Raw genomic sequence first — 25547 nt, 5'->3', positions numbered from 1 at the left:
TAAGCCAAACAGTCTATGGGTTTTTGTTATGGCAGCCTGGAAACTAATATAATACATAACACAAATTAGCATTTTAACAATTTTTAAGTATACAGTTCTGTGGCATAAAGTAGGTTCACATTGTTGTACAATCATTACCACCATTCATCTCCAGAACTGTTTTCATCTTGCTGATCTGAAACTCTCCCATTAAACCATAATTCCCAATTCTCCCCCTTTGCCTCTAGCTCCTGGCAGCCACAATTCTACTTTCCTTCTCCATGAATTAGACTACTCTCGGTACCTCTGGACTGCAACCATACAGTATTGAAGTATTTGTCTTTTTATGACTGGTTTATTTCACTTAGCATAACATCCTCAAAGGCTATCTTTGGTTTAACATGTGTCAGAATTTTCTTCCTTCTTAATGCTGAATACTTCATTGTATGTGTGTGTTCCACATGTGTTATCTACTCATCCATTGGTGGGCATTTGGGTTGCTTCTAGTTTTGGGTGTTGTGAATGCTATGAACATGGGTGCACAACCCACTTCCCAGGTTCAAGTGATCCTCCCACCTCAGCCTTTCAAGTAGCTGATAGTGTGTGCCACTATGCCTGGATAATTTTTGCATTTTTAGTAGAGATGGGGTTTCATCGTGTTGGCTAGGCTGGTCTCTAACTCCTGGCCTCACGTGATCTACCCTTCTCAGCCTCCCAAACTGTTGGGATTACAGGTGTGAGCCATTGCGCCCAGCCAATCTTCATTACTTTAAATTAAGAATGAGACTTAGTGTCTTTTAATATTATTATTGGCTGTTTGTCTTTGTTTTTCTGTATTTGTATCCTTTGCCTATATATTTCTTGGTGTTTTCATCTTTTTCTTATTGATTTTTAAATATTCTTTTTCAGTTAATAAAACTTACATTATGCACTATAGATATTTTCCCAGGTTATCTTTCAACTTTATTTATTTTGGCTTTAAATTTTTACTTAGTCAAATGCATTAGCCTTTTATGGTTCCTGTTGATTGGGTCATCTGTATTTTCTAATGCTTTTAGAATTCTTTTTATTTTAACACTCAAATCTTGAGAAAGTAGGAGTTCATTTTGGTATAAGGAATACTGAGAAATTTTAAATATAGTTCTATATGAAAGATGGAATCTAATGAATTATCTGTGCTTCCTGGCCTATGGGTCTTTGCTGTGCTATTCCTTCTTTCTAAAATGTTCTACTTCCACCGTATCTTTATGTATTGAACTATGAAAGAACACCAAGAACTGTGGAAGTAGATGCTAAGAGGTCAATTTCTTCCTGCTGATCCTTTCACCAACCCATGGTTGAATGATTATTTTCTGAAATTAGCAGGGGACACATATATTTAAAACTCTATTTCTAGTAACTTTTTTTCAAATAGTATTTGGTGACATTTTTATAGTAAAGTGCCTTTTTTAGTCACATGTATTTTTCTTTTTTCTTTTTCTTTCTTTTTTTTTTTTTGAAACAGGGTTTTGCTCTATCTGTTGCCCAGGCTGAAGGGCCATGGTGCCATCATGGCTCATCACAGCGTTGACCTCCTGAGTCCAAGAGATCTTTCCACCTCAGCCTCCCAAGTAGCTGGGACACACACACCACCATGCTCAGCTAATTTTTAAACTTTTTTTGTAGAGTCAGGGTCTCCTTATGCTGCCTAGGCTGGTCTTGAACTCTGGAGCTCATACTATCCTCTTGCCTCAGCCTCCCAGAGTGCTGAATTACAGAAGTGAGCCACCACCCCTGACTGCAATTAGATGTATTTTTCAAGTTAAACCTCAACAAGGATTCTGTTATTAGTAAGCTTTCTGAAAATCGGTAGATTAGACTCAACATGGCTCTCAAAGGAGATTTTATTAAATGTAAAACTTGAAGATGTTACCTTCTGTCCATGCTCATTTGAAAAATGCTTTGGTTTTTAATGCTTTGTATTCTGGCAGATGGAAATGTCTGTGTTTGGAAAATATGGACACCTTATTGAAAGGAGATATGAATACTTTACCTCTAGGCTTTAATTAAGCATTTAGTTTTTTAAATGTAAATTTTTCTGGTTATAAAAGTGATACATCAGGCTGGCATGGTGGTTCACACCTGTAATCCCAGCACTTTGGGAGGCTGAGGTGGACAGATCACTTGAGGCCAAAAGTGTGAGGGCAGCCTGACTAAGATGGTGAAACTCTTGTCTCTTCTTTAAAAAAAAAAAAGAAAGAATATATATATATATAATTTATATGAACCAGTCACCACACCTGGTTAGTTCATATAAAAAATATATAAATATAAATAAATAAATAAATAAATATTTTATATGAACTAACCAGGTGTGGTGGCTCATGCCTGTAGTACCAGCTACTTGGGAGGATGAGGCATGAGAATTGCTTGAACCCAGTAGGCAGAGGCTTCAGTGAGCAGGATTGGCACCACTATACTCCAGCCTTGGTAACAGAACAAGACTGTCTCAAAAAAACAAAATATATATATATATATATATATATATATATATATATTTATATATAAAATTCTAGAACTTCTTGGATACATAGAAAATATATTAAAAAATAAACACTATAATGCCATCACTTAGAGACAGTCTCCATTAAATATTGGCATATTTATTTCTAGTATTTACTTTTTCCTATGTTTGCAGACATTGAAACATATATATATATATATAAAACATACATTCACATTTTATAAAATTAGGCCTATACTGGACATAGGGTTTTTTTTTTTTTTTTTTTTTTTTTTGAGATGGAGTCTCATTCTGTTGCCCAGGCTAGAGTGCAGTGGCGTGATCTCAGCTCACTGCAACCTCCACCTTCAACCTCCCGGGTTCAAATGATTCTTGTGCTTCAGCCTCCCGAGCATGCACCACCATGCCTGGCTAAGTTTGTATTTTTAGTAGAGATAGGATTTTACTATGTTGGCCAGGATGATCTTGATCTCCTCAAGTGATCTGCCTGCCTTGGCCTCCCAAAGTGCTGGGATTACAGGTGTGATACTGCATCTGGCCCATAGTTTTAATTTTTCATTTTCTATTATGATATAAGCATTTTTTCATGGCATTGAATATTCTACAAGGTTTGCCACTTAGCTATGCAATCTCGGACAAGTCATTCAACTTCTCAGTGCCTTATTTTGTCATCTACAATAGGATAATAATGAAGATAATGATAATATACTTAACATACAAGTTTATTATATGCATTAAATTAATATAATGCATATAACAAACTTATTAATTCATGCAGAGTATTCAGAACAGGCCTGAGATGTTGTAAGTGCTGAGTTAATATTATTCTTATTTTAAAAACATGATTTCAGATCACCTGAGGTTGGGAGTTTGAGACCAACCTGACTAACATGGAGTCACCCCATGTCTACTAAAAATACAAAAATTAGCCAGGAATGGTGGTGCATGCCTGTAATCCCAGCTACTCAGGAGGCTGAGGCAGGAGAATCGCTTGAACCCGGAAGGCAGAGGTTACAGTTAGCTGAGATTGCACCATTGCACTCCAGTCAGGGCAACAAGAGCAAAACGTTGTCTCAAAACAAAACAAAACATGGTTTATAATTTTTCATAGTATTTCATCATATGAATATAGAATAATATATTTAGCTACTTCCTTATTGGACACTTTTTAAAAACCAAATATTCATTATTACAGGTAATGCTGTAATGAATAAACATTTTTGCATATAATTTTTTCCCATAGGAATGTACATGATATATACTTCCTACAAGTGATATTAGTGTGCATCACAGCTTTCAAGTATAATATAGTGTCCTTTTTGATTTTATTATGGAAAAGTGGTGTTAAAATATGGCTTTTAAATTATCACTGGGTTAAGACAGAGAGTTGATTCTTCAAGGGTTGTGATGTGGCATTCATATGCCTATTGATTTACACATATCACATTGGAGGCATATCAGGAGCCATTGGAGTTATTGGTGTGAAAGACAGGTAATTGGCCAGGCACAGTGGCTCATGCCTGTAATCCCAGCAATTTCGTAGGCTGAGGCGGGCAGATCATGAAGTCAGGAGATCGAGCTCATCTTGATCTGTCTCTGTCTCTGTCTCTACTCTGTCTCTACTAAAAATACAAAAAATTAGCCAGGCATGGTGGCACATGGCTGAAATCCCAGCTACTCGGGAGACTGAAGCACGAAAACTGCTTGAACCCGGGAGGTGGAGGTTGCAGTGAGCGAAGATCGTGCCACTGCACTCCAGCCTGGGTGACAGAGCAAGACTCCGTCTCAAAATCAAAAAGAAAGGCAGCCATTTCTTTTCCTCCATGTTTGGGCCAAAGACTGTTCCTATAGGTAACTTTGGGTCTGCTTATATGACACAGAACCAGCTGTGCCAAAATGCAGGCATTTCCTACTACAAAGACTCTGAAATAGCTCTTTTACAGAACCGAAGAGGCTAGTAAGTTTGCTTCCTTTTCCCTCCAATGTAAAATTTTTATAATCCTAAGTGTTGATAGTTGTGTTTGTTTAAAACATGCATGTCCCTAAAAATTCCATTCCAATGAAGAAAACAGAGCAAGGCAGAGGCAAATTAGGCCTTCAGATTTCTAATCTGAAGCAGAGATTATAGTAAAACACAAAGAGTCTGGGAGATGCACAGGTGTTTCTCTGAAGGACTTTTTTTTTCCCCAGGTGATACACCTGGGCATTGAAGGACATTTTTGAAATCATGAGAATTCTTTGTTTGATTATGTCAAAGAAGTTGAGGTAGGAATATTTATAAATATATTCCTTAACTTGTAGCTCATGTGTGGAAATGGAAAAGATGAGGTGGCTTATTGTTAGTTTTCCTTGGCCGCTTATGTGGCATTCCCCTTATGCTGATTGCAATTCTTGGGGGCTTACACGGGCAAAACAAAAGTCATTCTTCACTATGGTTTGGGACAGAGCTTTCAGATCTTATTGGGAGGTCAGATCCCCAGAACCCTTCTCCACATATTGCCATTCTGAACTCTGATTTGTGTAGACCATAATTTCACTCTGAAGCTGCTCAGTTTAACAATTGTAAGTTCACAGTGTTAAGGACCAATGGTAGCATCACAAGTTCTAGTAAAATAATTTTACACACACAACTTATATTTTTTTCATGCAATTTATATGCTTACTGGTTTGAGAATTCACAGAAAATATAATTAAAGCTATCGAAGTCAAAGAATATAAGGATATTTCCTCTCTTATTAGCCAGACTGCAGTGTCACTGTAATAATAGCACGTTGTGTAAGAACTCTGAAAACCTTGCCAATGCTTTATAGGCTTTGTAAACTGAGAAAACCACTGCTGTCATGAAAGGAGGGCAGGTCATCCCCCAGCAGGGATCGGCTATTCCTTCCTCCTATTGTTTACTGATTCAATTCTCTTTGGATTAGGAGTCCAGAGCTAGCACTGCGTGCCTTTCCAAAAGAATGCTGGAAGGACCAGGAGTCAATTTCATTGCTTTCTTGAGGTGTGCCCCCCCTCCCAGTCTTTTCCTCGTATTTTGGAAGTTCAGATCTGGTTCAGGGAGATGCCACTTCTTCCATCAGTGCTGTGGGTATTTTCTGAAAGCCTCCCATCAGTGGTCATTGTCTTGGTCAGTGGGACCACATCTCAGTTTTTGTTATTACAGAAAATACAGCACTGCTTCTAAAGGCAAAGAGGCAGAAAGTTGAGTTTACTCTACTGTTCATTAATTGATTGATGAGTTGTTTCATTTATGTTTAACAAGTAGGTATCAGAAGTCTGCTGTTTGATGAGAGCTGCTTTAAGCTCTGTGGAGGTTTATAAAACCTAAAACACAGTTCCTGTTGAAAGCAGTCTGGTATACAAAGAGGAGTTGGTACCACTCCTTCTGAAACTATTCCAGACAATCCAAAAAGAGGGAATTCTTCCCAAATAATTTTATGAGACCAGCATCACCCTGATACCAAAACATGCAGAGACACAACAAAAAAAGAAAACATCAGGCCAATATCTGTGATGAACAGAGATGCAAATATCTTCAGTAAAACATGGGCAAACTGATTGCAACAGCAAATCAAAAAGCATATCCATCACAATCAAGTAGGCTTCATCCCGGGAATGCAAGGCTGGTTCAACATACACAAGTCTGTAAACATAATTCACCACATAAACAGAACCAAAGACAAAAACCACATGATTATCTCAATAGACGCAGAGAAGGCCTTGAGCAAAATTAAACAGCCCTTTATGCTAAAAACTCTCAATAAACTAGGTGTTGATGGAACGTATCTCAAAATAATAAAAGCTATTTACAACAAACTCACAGCCAGTATCATACTGAATGGGCAAAAACTGGAAGCATTCCCTTTGAAATCTGGTACTAGACAAGGGTGCCCTCTCTCACCACTCCTATTCAACATATTTTTGGAAGTTCTAGCCAGAGAAATCAAGCAAGAAGAAGAAATAAAGGGTATTCAGTTAGGAAAGGAGGAAGTCAAATTGTCTCTCTTTACAGATGACCTGACTGTATATTTAGAAGACCTCATCGTCTCAGCCCAAAATCTCCTGAAACTGATAAGCAGCTTCAACAAAGTCTCAGGATACAAAATCAATGTGCAGAAATCACAAGTATTCGTATACACCAACAACAGACTAACAGAGAGCCAAATCAGCAAACTCCATTCACAATTGCTACAAAGAGAATAAAATACTTAGGAATACAACTAACGAAGGATATAAAGGACCTCTTCAAGGAGAACTACAAACCACTGCTCAAGGAAGTAAGAAATGACACAAACAGATGGAAAAACATTCCATGCTCATGGCTAGGAATAATCAATATTGTGAAAATGGCCATACTGCCCAAAGTAATTTATAGATTCAGTGCTATTCCCATCAAGCTCCCTATGACCCTCTTCACAGAACTGGAAAAAAACACCTTAAACTTCATATGAAACCAAAAGAGAGCCTGTATAGCCAAGTCAATTCTAAGCAAAAAGAACAAAGCCGGAGGCATCACGCTACCGGACTTCAAACTATACTACAAGGCTACAATAATCAAAGCAGCATGGTACTGGTACCAAAACAGAGATATAGACCAATGGAACAGAACAGAGGCCTCGGAGACAATGCCACATCTACAACCATCTGATCTTTGACAAACCTGACAAAAACAAGCAATGGGGATCCCCTGTTTAATAAATGGTATTGGGGAAACTGGCTAGCCATGTGCAGAAAGCAGAAACTAGACCCTTTCCTGATACCTTACACTAAAATTAATCCAGATGGATTAAAGACTTAAACATAAGACCTAACACCATAAAAACCCTAGAAGAAAACCTAGGCAAAACCTTTCAGGACATAGGCATAGGCAAGGACTTCATGACTAAAACACCAATAGCATTGGCAACAAAAGCCAAAATAGACAAATGGGATCTAATTAAACTCCAGAGCTTCTGTACAGCAAAAGAAACAATCATTAGAGTGAACCAGCAACTAACAACAGAATGGGAAAAAATTTTTTGCAATCTACCCATCTGGTAAAGGGCTAATATCCACAATCTACAAAGAATGTCAACAGATTTACAAGAAAAAAACAAACCCATTCAAAAGTGGGCAAAGGACATGAGGAGACACTGTTGAAAAGAAGACATTTATGAAGCCAACAAACATACGAAAAAATGCTCATCATCACTGGTCATTAGAGAAATGCATATCAAAACCACATTGAGATACCATCTCATGCCAATTAGAATGGCGATCATTAAAAAATCTGGAGGCAACAGATGCTGGAGAGGATGTGGAGAAATAGGAACACTTTTACACTATTGGTGGGAGTGTAAATTAGTTCAGTCATTGTGGAAGACAGTGTGGCGATTCCTCAAGGGCCTAGAAATAGAAATTCCATTTGTCCCAGCAATCCCTTTACTGGGTATATATATATCCAAAGGATTATAAATTATGCTATTATAAAGACACATGCACATGAATGTTCATTGTGGCACTGTTTACAATAGCAAAGACCTGCAGCCAACCCAAATGCCCATTGATGATAGACTAGACAAGGAAAATATGGCACATATACACCATGGAATACTATGCAGCCATAAAAAACAATGAGTTCATGTCCTTTGTAGGGACATGGATGAAACTAGAAACCATCATTCTCAGCAAACTGACAAAAGAGCAGCAAAACAAACACTGCATGTTCTCACTCATAGGCAGGTGTCGAACAATGAGAACACATGGACATAGGGAGGGGAGCATCACACACTGGACTCTGTTGGGGGGGGATGGAGGAGGGACAGTGCGGGACAGGGAGGTTGGGGAGGGATAACATGGGGAGAAATGCCAGATAAAGGTGATGGGGGATGGAGGCAGCAAACCACATTGCCATGTATATACCTGTGCAACAATGTTGCATGTTTTGCACATGTACCCCAGAACCTAAAGTGCAGTTAAAAAAATAATATATATATATATGTACACACACACATAGAAAGTGGTCTGCAGTATAAGACAGAAGCACTGCATACTAGAGAACAGAATAGAAAAATTTTATATTTTTCTATTCTTAGCCCACACAGGTTTTCCATTAATGATAAAAGAACACAACTAATAATTCACAAACACATATCTTCTTAACTTACAGCATCTATGGAAAAAAAAAGCTGTTAAAGTACCAAAAAATACCCCACTGTAGGACTGTGAAGATATTTACTTATTACAGAGATTTAGTGATATGATAAAATTAAGTAACCATAATTTTCTAATTTAGTAGAAAATCTCCATCACCTTCTGTCATTCCCTAAAGTCTATCCATTGAAAAGATTCTTTTAAAAATAACGTCATTAGCTTTCAAATACTTTAAAATAAAAACAAATGGGGGAGGGGACTCAAGATGGCGCTGTGAGAACAACCCAGGATCGGAGCCCGCGTTGAATTCACAAACGGTGAGTCAGTGCTGCATTTCCAGACTGATCTTTGTTGCCCACAGAACGGGGAAACTCCCAAGTATAAAAAGACACGGGACGCCAGGCAGTAGGTCTGCCTGGCGAAGCCGGCAGCCGGGGCGGCGGCGGCCGGCCCTACCCAGCAATCCCCACAGGGCGCGCTTGTCCGGGTGCCTTGTTGAACCGGCAACCTGAGACTTGAGAGGGCTGGACTTGAGACTGAACGAGACTTGCACAGTAGCCCAGACCAGGGGATTGCAGGGACAGATCGTTTGGGATACCCAGTGGGACGAACAAAACCGCGATTTCAAACTATCCCGGGCAGACGGTCCGAGACGCTCTGTGGGGGAGGGGCGTCCACCACTACGGAGGCAACCTGCCCCAACTGATATACACGCCCACTGCTGAGGCAGCCAGCCGTTGCCGAGGCAACCCGCCCCAACTGAGATACACGCCCACTGCTGACGCAGCCAGCCGTTGCCGAGGCAACCCGTCCCTACTTAGATACACGCCCATTGCTGACGCAGCCTGCCATTGCTGAGGCAACACGCTACAACGAAGAGACTCCGCCGCAGGGCGTGGCGGAGCCCACAGCAGAGCCGGCAGGAACAGCGCGAATCACACAACAGCAGGGCGGAGCCTCGGCAGCCAAACAGTGGCTAGTCTGCCTTTGAGCTGGGCAGGACACCTGATCGGACATCCAAAAATAAAGCCCAAACCCCTCAACACAGAGCATTTGAGAAAAAAAAAAGGGTTGTTTAATGAGCTGTGTTGCAGCAGAATCAAACATAGCAGCCTAACAGCCCTGAATGAACAACAGAGTGCACAACTCAGCAATTAAACCCCTATAAAGTACAAACTGTCTCCTCAAGCAGCTCCCTGACCCCTCTATATCCAAAAGACTATCATTAGGCAGGCATCATCCTGGGACAAAGAGAGCAGAAAAAGAAACTGGTAGCATCCCTCGCTGTGCCACGGCTACTAGAGGTGCACCCCAGACAAGCAGGGTCTGGAGCGGACCTCAACAGTCGTACAGCGAAGGGGCTAGACTGGTAGAAGGAAAACCAAGCAACAGAAATACTTCATCATCAACATTCTGGGTGTCCACTCAGAGACCCAAACGAAAAGTCAGCAACTACGCAGACGACCAGTGGACAAATCCACAAAGATGGGAAGAAACCAGCGCAAAAAGGAGGAAAACACCCGAAACCAGAACACATCGCCTCCTAGAAAGGACCAAGACTCCTCACCAGCAAGGGAACAAAGCTGGACGGAGAATGACTGTGACGAAATGACGGAATTAGACTTCAGAAGATGGATAATGAGAAACTTTTGTGAGCTAAAAGATCATGTATTAAATCAATGCAAAGAAACTAAGAACCTTGAAAAAAGATTTGAAAAAAGATTCGAGGAAATGATAACAAGAATGGATACCTTAGAGAGGAATATGAATGAATTAAAGGAGCTGAAAAACACAATACGAGAACTTCGCGAAGCAAACGCAAGTTTCAATAGCCGAATTGACCAAGCAGAAGAAAGAATATCTGAAGTCGAAGACCAACTCAATGAAATAAAACGAGAAACCAAGATCAGAGAAAAAAGCGCAAAAAGGAATGAACAAAGTCTCCAAGAAATGTGGGACTATGTGAAAAGACCTAACCTACGTTTGATAGGTGTACCAGAAGGGGACGAAGAGAATGAATCCCAGCTGGAAAATACTCTTCAGGACATCATCCAGGAAAATTTCCCCCACCTAGCAAGACAAGCCAACACTCAATTGCAGGAAATACAGAGAACACCACAAAGATATTCCGCAAGAAGAGCAACCCCAAGGCACATAATCGTCAGATTCAACAGGGTTGAAATAAAGGAGAGAATACTAAGGGCAGCCAGAGAGAAAGGTCGGGTCACCCACAAAGGGAAGCCCATCAGACTCACAGCAGATCTCTCGGCAGAAACACTACAAGCCAGAAGAGAGTGGGGGCCAATATTCAACATTCTTAAAGAAAAGAACTTTCAACCCAGAATTTCATATCCAGCCAAACTGAGCTTCAGAAGTGAAGGAAGAATAAAATCCTTTGCGAACAAGCAAGTACTCAGAGATTTTGTCACCACCAGGCCTGCTTTACAAGAGCTCCTAAAAGAGGCACTACACATAGAAAGGATCAATCAGTACCAGCCATTCCAAAATCACACTGAATGCTAAAGAGCTTCAACATAATGAAGAATCTACAACAACTAACAGGCAAAACAGCCACTTAGAATCAGAATGGCAGTATCAAATTCACACATAACAATATTAACCCTAAATGTAAATGGACTAAATGCACCAATCAAAAGAGACAGACTGGCAAATTGGATAAAAATCCAAAACCCATCAGTGTGCTGTATCCAGGAAACCCATCTCACATGCAAGGATACACAAAGGCTCAAAATAAAGGGATGGAGGAAGATTTACCAAGCTAATGGAAAGCAAAAAAAAGCAGGAGTTGCAATTCTCATCTCTGATAAAATAGACTTTAAAGCAACAAAGATCAAAAGAGACAAAGAAGGCCATTACATAATGGTAAAAGGATCGATACAACAAGAAGAGCTAACGATCCTAAACATATATGGACCCAACACAGGAGCACCCAGATACATAAGGCAAGTTCTTAATGACTTACAGAAGGACTTAGACTCCCACACAATAATAGTGGGAGACTTTAACACTCCACTGTCAATACTAGACAGATCAACCAGACAGAAAATCAACAAGGATATCCAGGGCTTGAACTCAGACCTGGAGCAAGCAAACCTGGTGGACATTTACAGAACTCTCCACCCCAAATCCACAGAATACACATTCTTCTCAGCACCACATCACACCTACTCTAAACTTGACCACATAATTGGAAGTAAAGCACTGCTCAACAAATGCAAAACAACTGAAATCATAACAAACAGCCTCTCAGACCATAGTGCAATCAAGTTAGAACTCAGAATTCAGAAACCGACCCAGAACCGCACAGCTTCATGGAAACTGAACAACAGGCTCTTGAATGTTGACTGGGTAAACAACGAAATGAAGGCAGAAATAAAGAAGTTCTTCGAAACCAATGAGAATGAAGACACAATGTGCCAGAACCTCTGGGACACATTTAAAGCAGTCTCTAGAGGAAAGTATATAGCAATAAGTGCCCATATGAGGAGAATGGAGAGATCCAAAATTGACACCCTATCGTCAAAATTGAAAGAGCTAGAGGAGCAAGATCAAAAAAACTCAAAACCCAGCAGAAGACAAGAAATTACTAAGATCAGAGCTGAGCTGAAGGAGATTGAGACACGAAAAACCCTTCAAAAAATCAATAAATCCAAGAGCTGGTTTTTTGAAAAGATCAACAAAATAGACAGTCCACTAGCCAGATTGATTAAAAATAAAAGAGAGAACAACCAAATAGATGCAATAAAAAATGATAAAGGGGAAATCACCACAGATTCCACAGAAATTCAAACCATCATCAGAGAATATTACAAACAACTCTGTGCACATAAACTAGTAAACCTGGAAGAAATGGATAAATTCCTGGACTCCTGTGTCCTCCCAAGCCTAAACCAGGAGGAAGCTGAAACTATGAATAGACCAATAACAAGGTCTGAAGTTGAGGCAGCAATTAAGAGCCTACCTCACAAAAAAAGCCCAGGTCCAGATGGGTTCACAGCCGAATTCTACCAGATACACAAGGAGGAGCTGGTACCATTCCTTCTAAAACTATTTCAAACAATCCAAAAAGAGGGAATCCTTCCCAAATCATTTTATGAGACCAACATCATCCTGATACCAAAACCTGGCAGAGACGCAACGAGAAAAGAAAACTTCAGGCCAATATCCATGATGAACATAGATGCAAAAATCTTCAATAAGATATTGGCAAGCCGATTGCAACAGCAAATCAAAAAACTTATTCATCATGATCAAGTAGGATTCATCCCAGGGATGCAAGGCTGGTTCAACATACGCAAGTCTATCAACGTAATTCACCACATAAACAGAACCAAAAACAAAAACCACATGATTATCTCAATTGACGCAGAGAAGGCATTTGACAAAATTCAACAGCCCTTTATGCTAAAAACCCTCAATAAACTCGGTATCGATGGAACGTATCTCAAAGTAATAAAAGCTATTTATGACAAACCAACAGCCAATATCATACTGAATGGGCAAAAACTGGAAGCATTCCCTTTGAAATCTGGTACTAGACAAGGATGCCCTCTCTCACCACTCCTATTCAATATAGTACTGGAAGTTCTAGCCAGAGCAATCAGGCAAGAAAAAGAAATAAAGGGTATTCAAATAGGAAAGGTGGAAGCCAAATTGTCTCTATTTGCAGACGACATGATAGTATACCTAGAAGACCCCATCGCCTCAGCCCAAAAACTCCTGAAACTGATAAACAACTTCAGCAAAGTCTCAGGATATAAAATCAATGTGCAAAAATCACAAGCATTCGTCTACACCAATAACAGACTTAAAGAAAGCCAAATCAAGAGCGAACTGCCATTCGCAATTGCTACAAAAAGAATAAAATACCTTGGAATACAACTCACAAGGAACGTAAGGGACCTCTTCAAGGAGAACTACAAACCACTGCTCAACGAAATCAGAGAGGACACAAACAGATGGAGAAACATTCCATGTTCATGGTTAGGAAGAATTAATATCGTGAAAATGGCTATACTGCCCAAAGTAATTTACAGAATCAACGCTATCCCCATCAAGCTACCATTGACTTTCTTCACAGAACTGGAAAAAACCACCATGAACTTCATATGGAACCAAAAGAGAGCCCGCATAGCCAGGTCAATTCTAAGCAAAAAGAACACAGCGGGGGGCATCACACTACCGGATTTCAAACTATACTACAAGGCTACAGTAATCAAAACAGCATGGTACTGGTACCAAAACAGAGATATAGACCAATGGAACAAAACAGAGGCACCGGAGGCAAGACATCATACATACAACTATACAATCTTTGATAAACCTGACAAAAACAAGCAATGGGGCAAGGATTCCATGTTTAACAAATGGTGTTGGGAAAACTGGCTAGCCATGTGCAGAAAGCAGAAACTGGACCCCTTCCTGACACCTTACACTAAAATTAACTCCAGATGGATTAAAGACTTAAACATAAGACCTGGCACCATAAAAACCCTAGAAGGAAATCTAGGCAAAACTATCCAGGACATAGGAGTAGGCAAGGACTTCATGAACAAAACACCAAGAGCATTGGCAACAAAAGCCAAAATAGACAAATGGGACCTAATCAAACTCCACAGCTTCTGCACGGCAAAAGAAATAGTCACTAGAGTGGATCGGCAACCAACAGAATGGGAAAAAATTTTCGCAGTCTACCCATCCGACAAAGGGCTGATATCCAGAATTTACAAACAACTCAAGCAGATTTACAGGAAAAAAACAAACAAGCCCATTCAAAAGTGGGCAAAGGATATGAACAGATACTTTACGAAAGAAGACATATATGAGGCCAACAATCATATGAAAAAATGCTCATCGTCACTGGTCATCAGAGAGATGCAAATCAAAACCACATTGAGATACCATCTCACGCCAGTTAGAATGGCGATCATTAAAAAATCTGGAGACAACAGATGCTGGAGAGGATGTGGAGAAAAAGGAACACTTTTACACTGTTGGTGGGAGTGTAAATTAGTTCAACCATTGTGGAAGACAGTGTGGCGATTCCTCAAGGCCTTAGAAATGGAAATTCCATTTGACCCAGCAATCCCATTACTGGGTATATATCCAAAAGACTATAAATCCTTCTACTATAAGGACACATGTACACGAATGTTCATTGCAGCACTGTTTACAATAGCAAAGACCTGGAATCAACCCAAATGCCCATTGATAATAGACTGGATTGGAAAAATGTGGCACATATACACCATGGAATATTATGCAGCAATCAGAAATGATGAGTTCGTGTCGTTTGTAGGGACATGGATGAATCTGGAAAACATCATCCTCAGCAAACTGACACAAGAACAGAAAATGAAACACCGCATATTCTCACTCATAGGTGGGTGATGAAAAATGAGAACACATGGACACAGAAAGGGGAGTACTAAACACTGGGGTCTATTGGGGGGAAAAGGGGAGGGCCAGTGGGAGGGGGAGGTGGGGAGGGATAGCCTGGGGAGAAATGCCAAATGTGGGTGAAGGGAAGAAGAAAAGCAAAGCACACTGCCATGTGTGTACCTACGCAACTGTCTTGCATGCTCTGCTCATGTACCCCAAAACCTATAATCCAATAAAAAATTAAAAAAAAAAAAAAAAAAAACAAATGGGCTTTTTCAAGGTTTACAAAATTTTGCAAAATAAACGCAAAGTAAAAGGTAGACAGGGCCAGCTGGTGGTGAAAGGACTAAGGATTACATTGTGTGGTACACAGCTGGAGTGCTATGGAACTCAAATGAGGAGAGCTCAGCATTAAACCTCTTGGAAGATCAAATGCTGGGAAAGCAAATGAGAAAAGCCATGTAGAGAACTATTTTCTGCACATTTACTTCTGACTCATTATGGGACTCCTTAAGGGCACTTTGGAAATGTACCCTGATCCACCAATCTTGGTTACATATAATATTGTTAAAATATATGAACATTTTCAATCTCATAATGAAAGTAATAACTTTTATAGAGCAGAAGACTCAGAAAAACAAACAAATAACACACAAAAGAAAAATAAATCATCTATAATCTAACCACCTAGAAATAACTGTTGTTATGCCCTTACTTTTTTCCAGTGTAAATGATTTTGATTGCATTTACATTGGATTCTCAGACCACTGGGTGTACAGATTCCATAAAAATAATGAGTTGGATTTATATGAAATCATTGTATTGGTTATTTTGACGATAATTTTGGCCCTGTCTGCCTTTTACTTTGTAGTTATTTTGAAAAATTTTTGTAGCCATTGAAAAAAATCTATTTGTTTTTATTTTACAGTATTATTGTGATTATTTTAGAGAATCTGAAAACTAATGGCATTATTTTAAAGAGGATCTTTTAAATGGATAGACTTTAGGGAATAGTTGTTTAATTTTCTCACATCAGTAAATCTCTGTAATAGGTAAATATCTCTACAGTCTTACAGTGGGGTTTTTTCTTTTTTCTTTTTTGTACTTTTAACAGGTTTTTTCCCCCCATAAATGATGTATATTAAGAAGGTATATGTTTCTGAATTATTAGTTATATCCTTTTTCATTAATGGAAAACCTGTGTGGGCTAAGTAAGAGCAGAAAAATAGGAAATGTCAGACAACTTAAAGTTTCTGATATGTGTGAAGCTATTAGGTGAATTTAAGCCCTTGACCAGTGACAGGTGCATTTGGAACAGGAAATTGTCTGAACACTGGCCTTCTGCACATAGGGAAGAGCCCTGGCTTTGGAAGTATGCTTTCTGAATCTGAAATTATTCTATTTGTTCTATCCATTTAGTGCTCTACCAAGAAAGGGAGCAGAGGGGTTTTGTGTTTTAGAAGAACATCACAAATTCTCCATGTTCCAGAAGTTATTACTGACCATAAAACTGCAAAGTAGAGTTTATTCCTTTTCCCTCCCACTTGTCACATGTATGTCTTTTGACTGATTGAGAAATATTAACCCTTTTGGAAATTGGTGGCTCCTTGCTATGGTTTTTAAAAAAGGCATTTTTTAGTATACTGTCTGGCTGCCCTAGTTCTATAATGTCTTTGATTTAACTCCCCTCCTGCCCCTTTCTTAGGTATCTCTGAGACCTTATTTTGAGGGGTAGGGATCACAAACTCAGAGGTCAGGCAGGTAGTGTGATAAGACTATAAGATTCTAGGAAAGAATGGGAAGAACTGTGACAGACTGGAGAATACTTATCTCTCCAAAGGTAATTTAAAAAAAAACAGGAATATATTTTGATGGCCAAACAGGAAATCCAAATTTGGCTTGAAGCCTACCACTTTATGGTCCCTGTAGTGATAATGGTGGTAGAGTAGTCATGTAATGATAACGATTGTAAAAATAGCTAACATTTATTGAACACTTACTATGTGCCAGGCATATGTATGATTTCATTCTGTCTTCACAGTAAAGGTAAATGTTATTATTATTTCCATTTTGGAGATGAAACTGAGGCTTAGAGAGGTTCTTTGCCCGTGTTACAGAGATCATAAGTAGCAGAGTCAAAGCCAGGTTTGTTCAACTCAGAATCTTGAGCTCTGTGATGTGTTTTGATTTTAGGCCACAGAACTTTGAATTGCACTTGGTAGGAAGAAAATAGTCAGTGGTTAAGCTATTCAGAGTGTTGGTACTGGCCAGTTTCGTGGCCTTGGGGGAAGAAGTCAGGCCTGGAAAAAGGGGCAGTATTCTTGGTCCTATAAGGAGGCGGAAACAGCAGAGCCAGGTCTGCTGTGGTGTAAACAGGCTCTAGGAAAGTCTTCACCAGGTACATTGGGAGGTGATTTCCTTGGTAGAGGGTAAAGAAAGTAATAGTTCCTGTGAGGTACAGACAACGTGTGTGGGTTTGGGGATGGGGTATATGTGCAGCGTATAGGAGTGGAAAATCAGACTAAATGGAAATTTAGTAGGAGCTTGTAATATAGGTTTTGGCAGATTTGAGTAAGGTCTACTGGAATATTTTGTACCCTGGCTCTCCTTAACTGTGTATGTGGGAATATTTAGAACTGTAGAATAAATAACTAAAATATATGGGATTGAGAATTAATCCAGGGCTTCTTGTGCCGTACCACTTTAAATCTGAATGAGGTTTTAGTCTGGGCACAGGGGACTGTCTTTTGTTTGGCATATCTTAGTCAGCTCCTAATCATACACCACAGAGTCGCTTTTCTTGGGCGTAGTGGATCTCTATCAGGATCGCTGGCATTTCCCTTGGTATTTAGCAGAAAAAGGGTTGTAGAGTAAGTATCCTCACAAACCTTTGGTCGTTGAATCAACCAGCACCACCAAAATACTCAACTGTTAACATAGCACCTTTAAACAAACAAGTGACTTGTTGTACTTTGTAGTCCTCAGACCTTCTCTGTCTAAGTCACTTTAACGCAAGGAAATGAAAAGTAAATCCAAACTGTTCGTGTAACCAGCTGCATGTGAACATGAACCCTAGGAAACACAGTGGCCTCTGTGAGAGGCCTGCTTTCATAAACCACACAGAGCCCTAAAGAGAATTTTTTAAAGCGTACACACACACACTCACACACACACACACACGCACAAAAAGAATTAAAGGACTATATCTCAACTTGTGTTCCGAAAAAAGGTGAATATACTACAAAAATATATAAGAAGGTAAAGTTTGATTGATGAAGTTTACTTTCTGCCCCCTAAAGACTTTTAAATAGATACTGAAGGAGAAGGAAGCAACTTTAGTTGGAAGACACTTAATACGTCTCGAAGTGAGTAGAGGTGGGACCAAAACTTCAGCAAGAGTGGGTCTAGGGAAACCTTTCTGTTGAACTGTTTCATTGGTTTAAAATGATCACTTTCCTAGAAGCAACAAGAAAAACTGGTTCAGTTTGTTTTCAAAGTTGGAAGTAAATACTTACGTAAGCAGCTCTTGACTTTGCAGCATTTCCATCGGGAATATCATTTAAGAATTTGGCCAGATCTCAAGTGATTTATGTTTAGCAAACAAGATTATCTTCAGCTTCCTATTGTGGAAGAGCAAATGGTTTGGGGTTTAGTTGCTGCTTTTCAGCCTCTTTTTAATTGCTTCTTCAAGGTAGTACTGCATAATCTCTGTTATTTATCTTCAGTGTTGGTTTGCGACAGAAGCAAGAAACCAGAACAGTGGTTGAAGCTAGAATGGCTTAAAGTGTTAATACCCTTGTTGTAGATCTACCAAAAACAACAACTATTTATTAAGGTTGATGGGAGAGAGAGCGAGAATGAGAAAGAGCTTTTGCATATACTTGGAATTCAACTTTTTGTATTTTTTATCATATGACAGATGCTCTTAATTTTATGAACAAATGAAATAAAGGGAATCTTTAGATCACTGTTTTGAATGCTTATGATTATGTTTTTAAGAGTTTAATTTTCTTCCAATGTAGGAAAATATTTATTTTTGAAATTGTGGCTACCTATTGAAAAATGAAACTTCTTTTTGATATTTGAGGATACATTATTATGATAATGTGAATACCAACATATTGTATATTTAAAATGTGGATAAAATTTTAATATGTTCTACATTTAAATTAGTTTTTAGAGGTCCTGTATTAAAGGTCTTCCTATTATTAGGTTTAGATTTGTGTGAGAGAGGTAAACATTTTAGCATGTTATTTCCCATGGCTGGACAAAAAATGAAGGAAGTGTTTTAGAGCATAACCTCTGGGAAACTATGTATTACATATTTCATATTCCCCACAGATAAAAATAGCTACTCACATCTAGTTAGTGGGTTTCTGCTGTTATACCTACCACCAACACCTTTCCCGAGTCTTGACTTGATGGTCTCTTCCTTAACTGCTGTCTTAATATTTTAAGTTTCATACTTGCACACAATGCAAACCATGAAAAGATTACATGTTTAGAGAAGGTCACTCTGTCTTTCAGATTGTTTCAGCTATTTTGAGTCTAATTCTTAAACTGTTCCTGATACCTTGGCAGCAGGCCATGTAGTTGTCATTTTGTCTCATTAGAGTTAAGTCTAGTCCTGTCAAGAACAGATTTACTAGTCTTTTTTAATTGCCTGCTTAAAATTTTTCATTTCCAAAATCAGCTGAAGAATTTAAGATTGTGATAAGTATGGACTGAGGTCAAGTGTAAGTTCTGAGCAGATAGGAATTCACCGAAGGAAGAAAATGAACAGATGAATGATTTTAAGGCTGTTGTGGGAGAGAGGATTTCTGAAGCATTCGTATCTAGGAAAATGGAATAGGGCTTAAATTGTGTAGTTGTATGGCAATGTATATAAAATTTATTTGGTATAAATGATTTTGTACCTTTTTGGATTTAAGCATGCCATCTATTCCTCTAGGGAACTAGCGGCTAAGCATTAGATAATTGGAAGGTTGAAGAAAACCAGATGAAGATAAGATGGAATCTTGAGAGGACAAAGAGGGAAGTATGCCCAGCTAGCTGAAAATAATGATAACATGAAGAAGGACAAACAGGGGTTAGGTGCGCAGCCTCCTCATGGGCAAAGCCAGCAGAATCTATGTTCTGCCATATAAAGGAAAGATGACTGAAAAAAGGGAGGTGAAGAGATGTTTAGGAAGAAGCAGGATGTTTTTTGAGCTTGTTGGATGAAATAATACATATATGCATCTCTGGAAATAGGAGAGGGCCAGGTTTCCCAGAAAATGGTCAGGCTTATTTTGTTGATGCTGCCTACCTAAGTCTGAGGGATGGTGGGCATGGCACTTTCAAATAGCTAGAAGAAGGATATTGAATGTTCCCAACACAAAGAAATGATAAATGTTTGAGATGATGGATATGCTAATTATACTGATCTGATCACTATGCATTATGTGTATCAAAACGTCACTAGATACCCCATGGATATGTATAATTACTATATGCTAATTAAAAATAAAATTTTTAAATTTTAAAAATGGAAAAGAATATAGGGGGTTATATGAGCCTACAGGGAAATGTGGAGCCACAGCAGTTATGTGTGACATTGAAGGGAGTGGAACACTGTAGCAGTTGGGACTATGTAAGTGACTGGATAACTTATTTGACTCAAGTCAGAGTAACCTAACATGCTCATTTCTTTTTCTTGAATTATCCCCGACCTGAAGGACTTTGTGTATGGGATCTACTCTGCAATATGTTGAGGGTAGGTCAGGCACAGTGGCTCATGCCTGTAATCTCACACTTTTGGAGGCTGAGGCAGGAGGATTGCTTGAAGCCAGGAGTCAAGACCAGTCTGGGCAACAAGGGAGACCCCATTTCTACAAAATATTAAAAAATTAGCCAGGCATGGTGGTGCATGCCTATAGTCTCAGCTACTTGGGAGGCTGAGTTGGTAGGATCCCTTGAGCTGAGAAGTTGATGTTGTGGTGAGCTATGATTTTATTACTGTACTCCATCCTGGGCAACAGAGCAAGACCCTGTCTCTAAAATAAAATAAAATATTTTGAGAGTAAGACTGGCCATATTCTAATATGTGTCATTAAGGTCCTCATTTTGTTCTCTCTAAGCCTCTTCTTGACATGCACCATGAGTTCACATTGTTCCCTGACAGGACCCAGTGTGCTGGGGGTGTACTTCAGGTTCTGTATCTTTCTTGGTTTTTTTTTTTTTTTTTTTTTTTGAGACAGAGTCTTGCTCTATCACCAGGTGCCAGGCTGGAGTACAGTGGCGCAATCTCGGCTCACTGCAATCTCTGCCTCCGGGTTCAAGCAATTCTCCTGCCTCAGCCTCCCTAGTAGCTGGGACTACAGGTGCACACCACCACACCCAGCTAATTTTTGTATTTTTTAGTAGAGATGGGGTTTCGCCATGTTGGCCAGGATGCTCTCGATCTCTTGACCTCATGATCTGCCCACCTCAGCCTCCCAAAGTGCTGGGATTACAGGCGTTAGCCACTGTGCCTGGCCTCTTTCTTGGTTTTCTATGTGCCGATACTTACCTGTTCACTGTCTGATGTCTCTAGCTTATTCAGATAACTGGAGCTAATTGGTAAAATCATTAATTCTCTTGTGTAGGGTTAATTTATAACCCTTTCTCTGTTATATATTTACATTCAAAAGAAGAATTCATAGTATGTTATATAACTCAAAGAAATAGTGACATTTTTGGCATACCTTTGAGTAAATATTAAGATGATGATATTACAGTAGAGTCATATTTATGCATATTTCACTCATGGGAATTCAACTAATACACCTGGCCAAAAGAAAAATGAAGGGCAGGAAATGGCAATTGAAATAAGATGAGCATAGTCCTGGAGTGAGCATAAGATGGGAGATGTGAACCTGCTGTTTATAGGCAAGATTTAATTTCCTCTCAAAGTGAGAGCATTTTGGTTTGAACAGCATGGCCCATAAAAATGCAGGCCAGTTACTTTCTCTGATGTTTACCTGAACAGACAATAGTGTTTTCTGGATGGCTTATTGTGGACTTACTGAGAGAAGGCTTAGTATTGTATTTTATGAGGAATTAAAGGGAGTTTTCAAGGGTAGTTTTACTATTTATAATTGTTGCCTTGGTTTGATTTTAGACTCTAACCCAGTTCCCTACATTATTAGGTACGACTTCACAGTGCTGGCCGTTTGAGGGTAGGTCTTTTAGAGCTCCTTGAGATTTGGGACTGTGTGTTATTCATCATTGCCAAAGCAACTCAGAAAATATTTCTGTTGAATGAAATAATGAATACATAACACCTCTGCCTGATGTTCTCCCTGCGTGCCATGGTACCTGGGGCATGGGGACATTCTGGCTGCTTTGGTTTAGAAGAGATGGGTTTTGCTGAGTGATTTAGGCTGTCTGTTGGAACTGGATTGCAAGTCATAGACTTATTGAGAACCATCTTTCCTTCCTACTTCTGGTGCTGCCCTAGCCAAAGAAGGTGGTAGTGGGGATGGTTGAAAGTAGAATGATGGTGTGTAGGAGATCCCAGTGGCTTTGAAGAGGTTCTTAATATCCTTTCGGTTTTATACTTAATCCATATCTTCTGTGCCATGACAGGGCACTTTGATCATCATAGACAGTTTTGGCATTCCAGGAATGGATGACCTTCCAATTAGAAGATTATACTTCCTCCTTTGCCCCTTGCAGATGGTTTTGAACTCTGGAATTATGGGTAACATAAATTAAAGCTGCTGGTTAAAGATATGCCCCCAGCCTTCTGTTCTTTCCTTTTAAATGTGGTCCAATTGTGCTCTACAGTAATGATTCTAGTATTTTATGCACAACTTGCCTAGTAGCTTACAATTATGTGTCACAAAGAAAAGTTTTAACTATTTGGTAGGTGGCCTTGTCTGATGGCAATACTGAGCATGTGGCATCTTGTTCTGTATCTCACAGTATCATCATGACACTGACTGAAAAGACCCTGGTTTCTGCAAGGTGTCTGCTAGACCAGGCAAGATTAAGTAAAGATAATTACCACGGAGTTTTTCTATTTTTTACGTTGCATTTAGAGAGGTTTGGTTACTGCCCTTGGTGAATTTGGAAGCTCCTGTGTATGACATCCAGATCTTCCTACAGACATGAATATGATCTGGCTACTAATCTGTTATTCCGATATAGCCTTCTGCCAGCCTCCTTAGCCAATTTGATATTTTAATTATTCATTTACTTATTTTTTACCTTTTCTTCAAGAAATAGGGTCTCACAATGTTGCCCAGGCTGGACTAGAATTCCTACTCCTGTGTTCAAGCAGTCCTCCTGCCTCACCTTCCCAAGTAGCTGGGACTATAAGTGCCCACCACTATGTCCAGCAATATTTTTATTTCTGTAATGTGTCATGTATCCAGTGATTGTTGTATTATAATAGAATCTCAGAAATGGAGAGACTCCTAGAGGTAATCAAATTTGGTGGTTTTTAAGCCTTTTATTCCCTCTGAAGGGATAGTTAAACCATTAAAAAATAGAATTTATCCCAATATGTAAATCAGAGAAAAGCTGAACTTCTGGTTCAGAGAGGAACACAGATGAAAGGCTAAATGCCTCCATCATTTTTTACTCTCCTCCCAGCCCAGCATTTTAGGTATCTAGGGGCTCTGTGGGCCTCAATTTGAAAACCATAGTTCTGGAGTAATGGAAGGACTACTATCTTAAGTAAATTTTTCTAGCACCAGTTAGCACCAATTTGCTGTTTATTGCTTCCTGAGGGTAAAATTTTAAAACAAAACTGCTCCAAGTTCTTTTTCTGCATTTTCTATAGTATGAATTACCTACAGACACTCACCAGTCATCAAGAAGCTTATTGCTTATCTCGAATGTTCAGCCCCACCAGCATGCACTATAGGTACCACAGATGAGAGGCTGGCCTAAGTGACAGAGTGGTGCTCACTTTTTAATTTGATGATGATTATGACATCTGGATAGCACTTAAGAGATTGAATGTACTAGATGAGATAGGCTCTAATTGTATAGATTGGTGATTGTCAAAGTGTGGTCCCCTGACTAGCAGCATAGGCATCTTTCAAAACTTATTAGAATATGAATTTTGGGGGGCTTGGTGCCATGGCTCACTACTGTAATCCCAGCACTTTGGGAGCCCGAGGTGGGAGGATCATTTGAGGCCAGGAATTTGAGACCACCCTGGGCAACATGGTGAGGCTCTGCCTCTAAATAAAAAATGTTTTAAAAATTAGCCAGGCATGGTGATGCACACCTGTAGTCTCAGCTACTCGAGAGGATCCCTTGACCCCAGAAGTCAGAGGCTGCAGAGAGCTGTGATGGTACCACTGCACTGCAGCCTGGGTGACAACGTGAGGCCCTGCCTCTTTAAAAAAAAAACAAAAAGACAGCAACAACAACAAAAAAACCAAACCAACATCAGAGAATACTATAAACACCTCTGTGCAAATAAACTAGAAAATCTAGAAGAAATGGATAAATTCCTGGACATGTACACCCTCCCAAGACTAAACTAGGATGGAGTCGAATCCCTGAATAGAACAATAACAAGTTCTGAAATTGAGGCGGTAACTAATAGCCTACAACCAAAAAAGCCCAGGACCAGACGGATTCATAGCGGAATTCTACCAGAGGTACAAAATGGAGCTGGCACCATTCCTTCTGAAACTATTCCAAACAATTGAAAAAAGAGAAACTCTTCCCTAACTCATTTTATAAGGCCAGCATCATTCTGATACCAAAACCTGGCAGAGACACAACAAAAGAATAAAACTTCAGACCAATATTCCTGATGAATATCAATGTGAAAATCCTCAATAAAATACTGGCAATCCAAATCCAGCAGCACATCAACAAGCTTATCTGCCACGATCAAGTCAGCTACATACTTGGGATGCAAGGCTAGTTCAACAAATACAAATCAGTAAAAGTAATCCATCACATAAACAGAACCAATGATGAAAACCACATGATTATCGCAATAGATGGAGAAAAGGCCTTTGATAAAATTCAACCTCCCTTCATGCTAAAAACTTTCAATAAACTAGGTATTGATGGAACATATCTCAAAATAAGAGCTATCTATGACAAACCCATAGCCAATATTATACTGAATGGGCAAAAGCTGGAAGCATTCCCCAGCACAAGACAAGGATGCCCTCTCTCACCACTCCTATTCAATATAGCATTGGAAATTGTGGCCAAGGCAATCGGTAAGAGAAGGAAATAAATGATATTTAAATAGGAAGAGAGGAAGTAAAATTGTCTCTGTTTGCAGATGACAAGATTCTATATTTAGAAGACCCCATCATCTCAGCCCAGAGTCTCCTGAAACTGATAAGCAACTTCAGCAAAGTTTCAGGATACAAAATCAATGTGCAAAAATTACAAACATTGATATAGATCAACAATAGACAATCAGAGAGCCAAATCATTAATGAACTCCCATTCACAATTGCTTCAAAGAGAATAAAATACATAGGGATACAACTTACAAGGGATGTTAAGGACCTCTTCAAGGAGA

At 39.3% G+C, this 25547-nt stretch overlaps 1 protein-coding gene across 11 annotated transcripts in view; it reads left to right on the top strand.

Moving 5' to 3' along the window:
* Nucleotides 1-25547, top strand: part of FHIP1A (FHF complex subunit HOOK interacting protein 1A) — a 288042-nt gene that overhangs the window by 36003 nt on the left and 226492 nt on the right. The window lies entirely within an intron of this gene.

The sequence above is a fragment of the Callithrix jacchus genome, chromosome 3 (genome assembly GCF_049354715.1).
Source record: "Callithrix jacchus isolate 240 chromosome 3, calJac240_pri, whole genome shotgun sequence".
NCBI classification, from domain to species: Eukaryota; Metazoa; Chordata; class Mammalia; order Primates; family Cebidae; genus Callithrix; species Callithrix jacchus.
The sequence above is the reverse complement of the archived record's forward strand: the minus strand, read 5'-3'. Positions and strand labels throughout refer to the sequence as shown.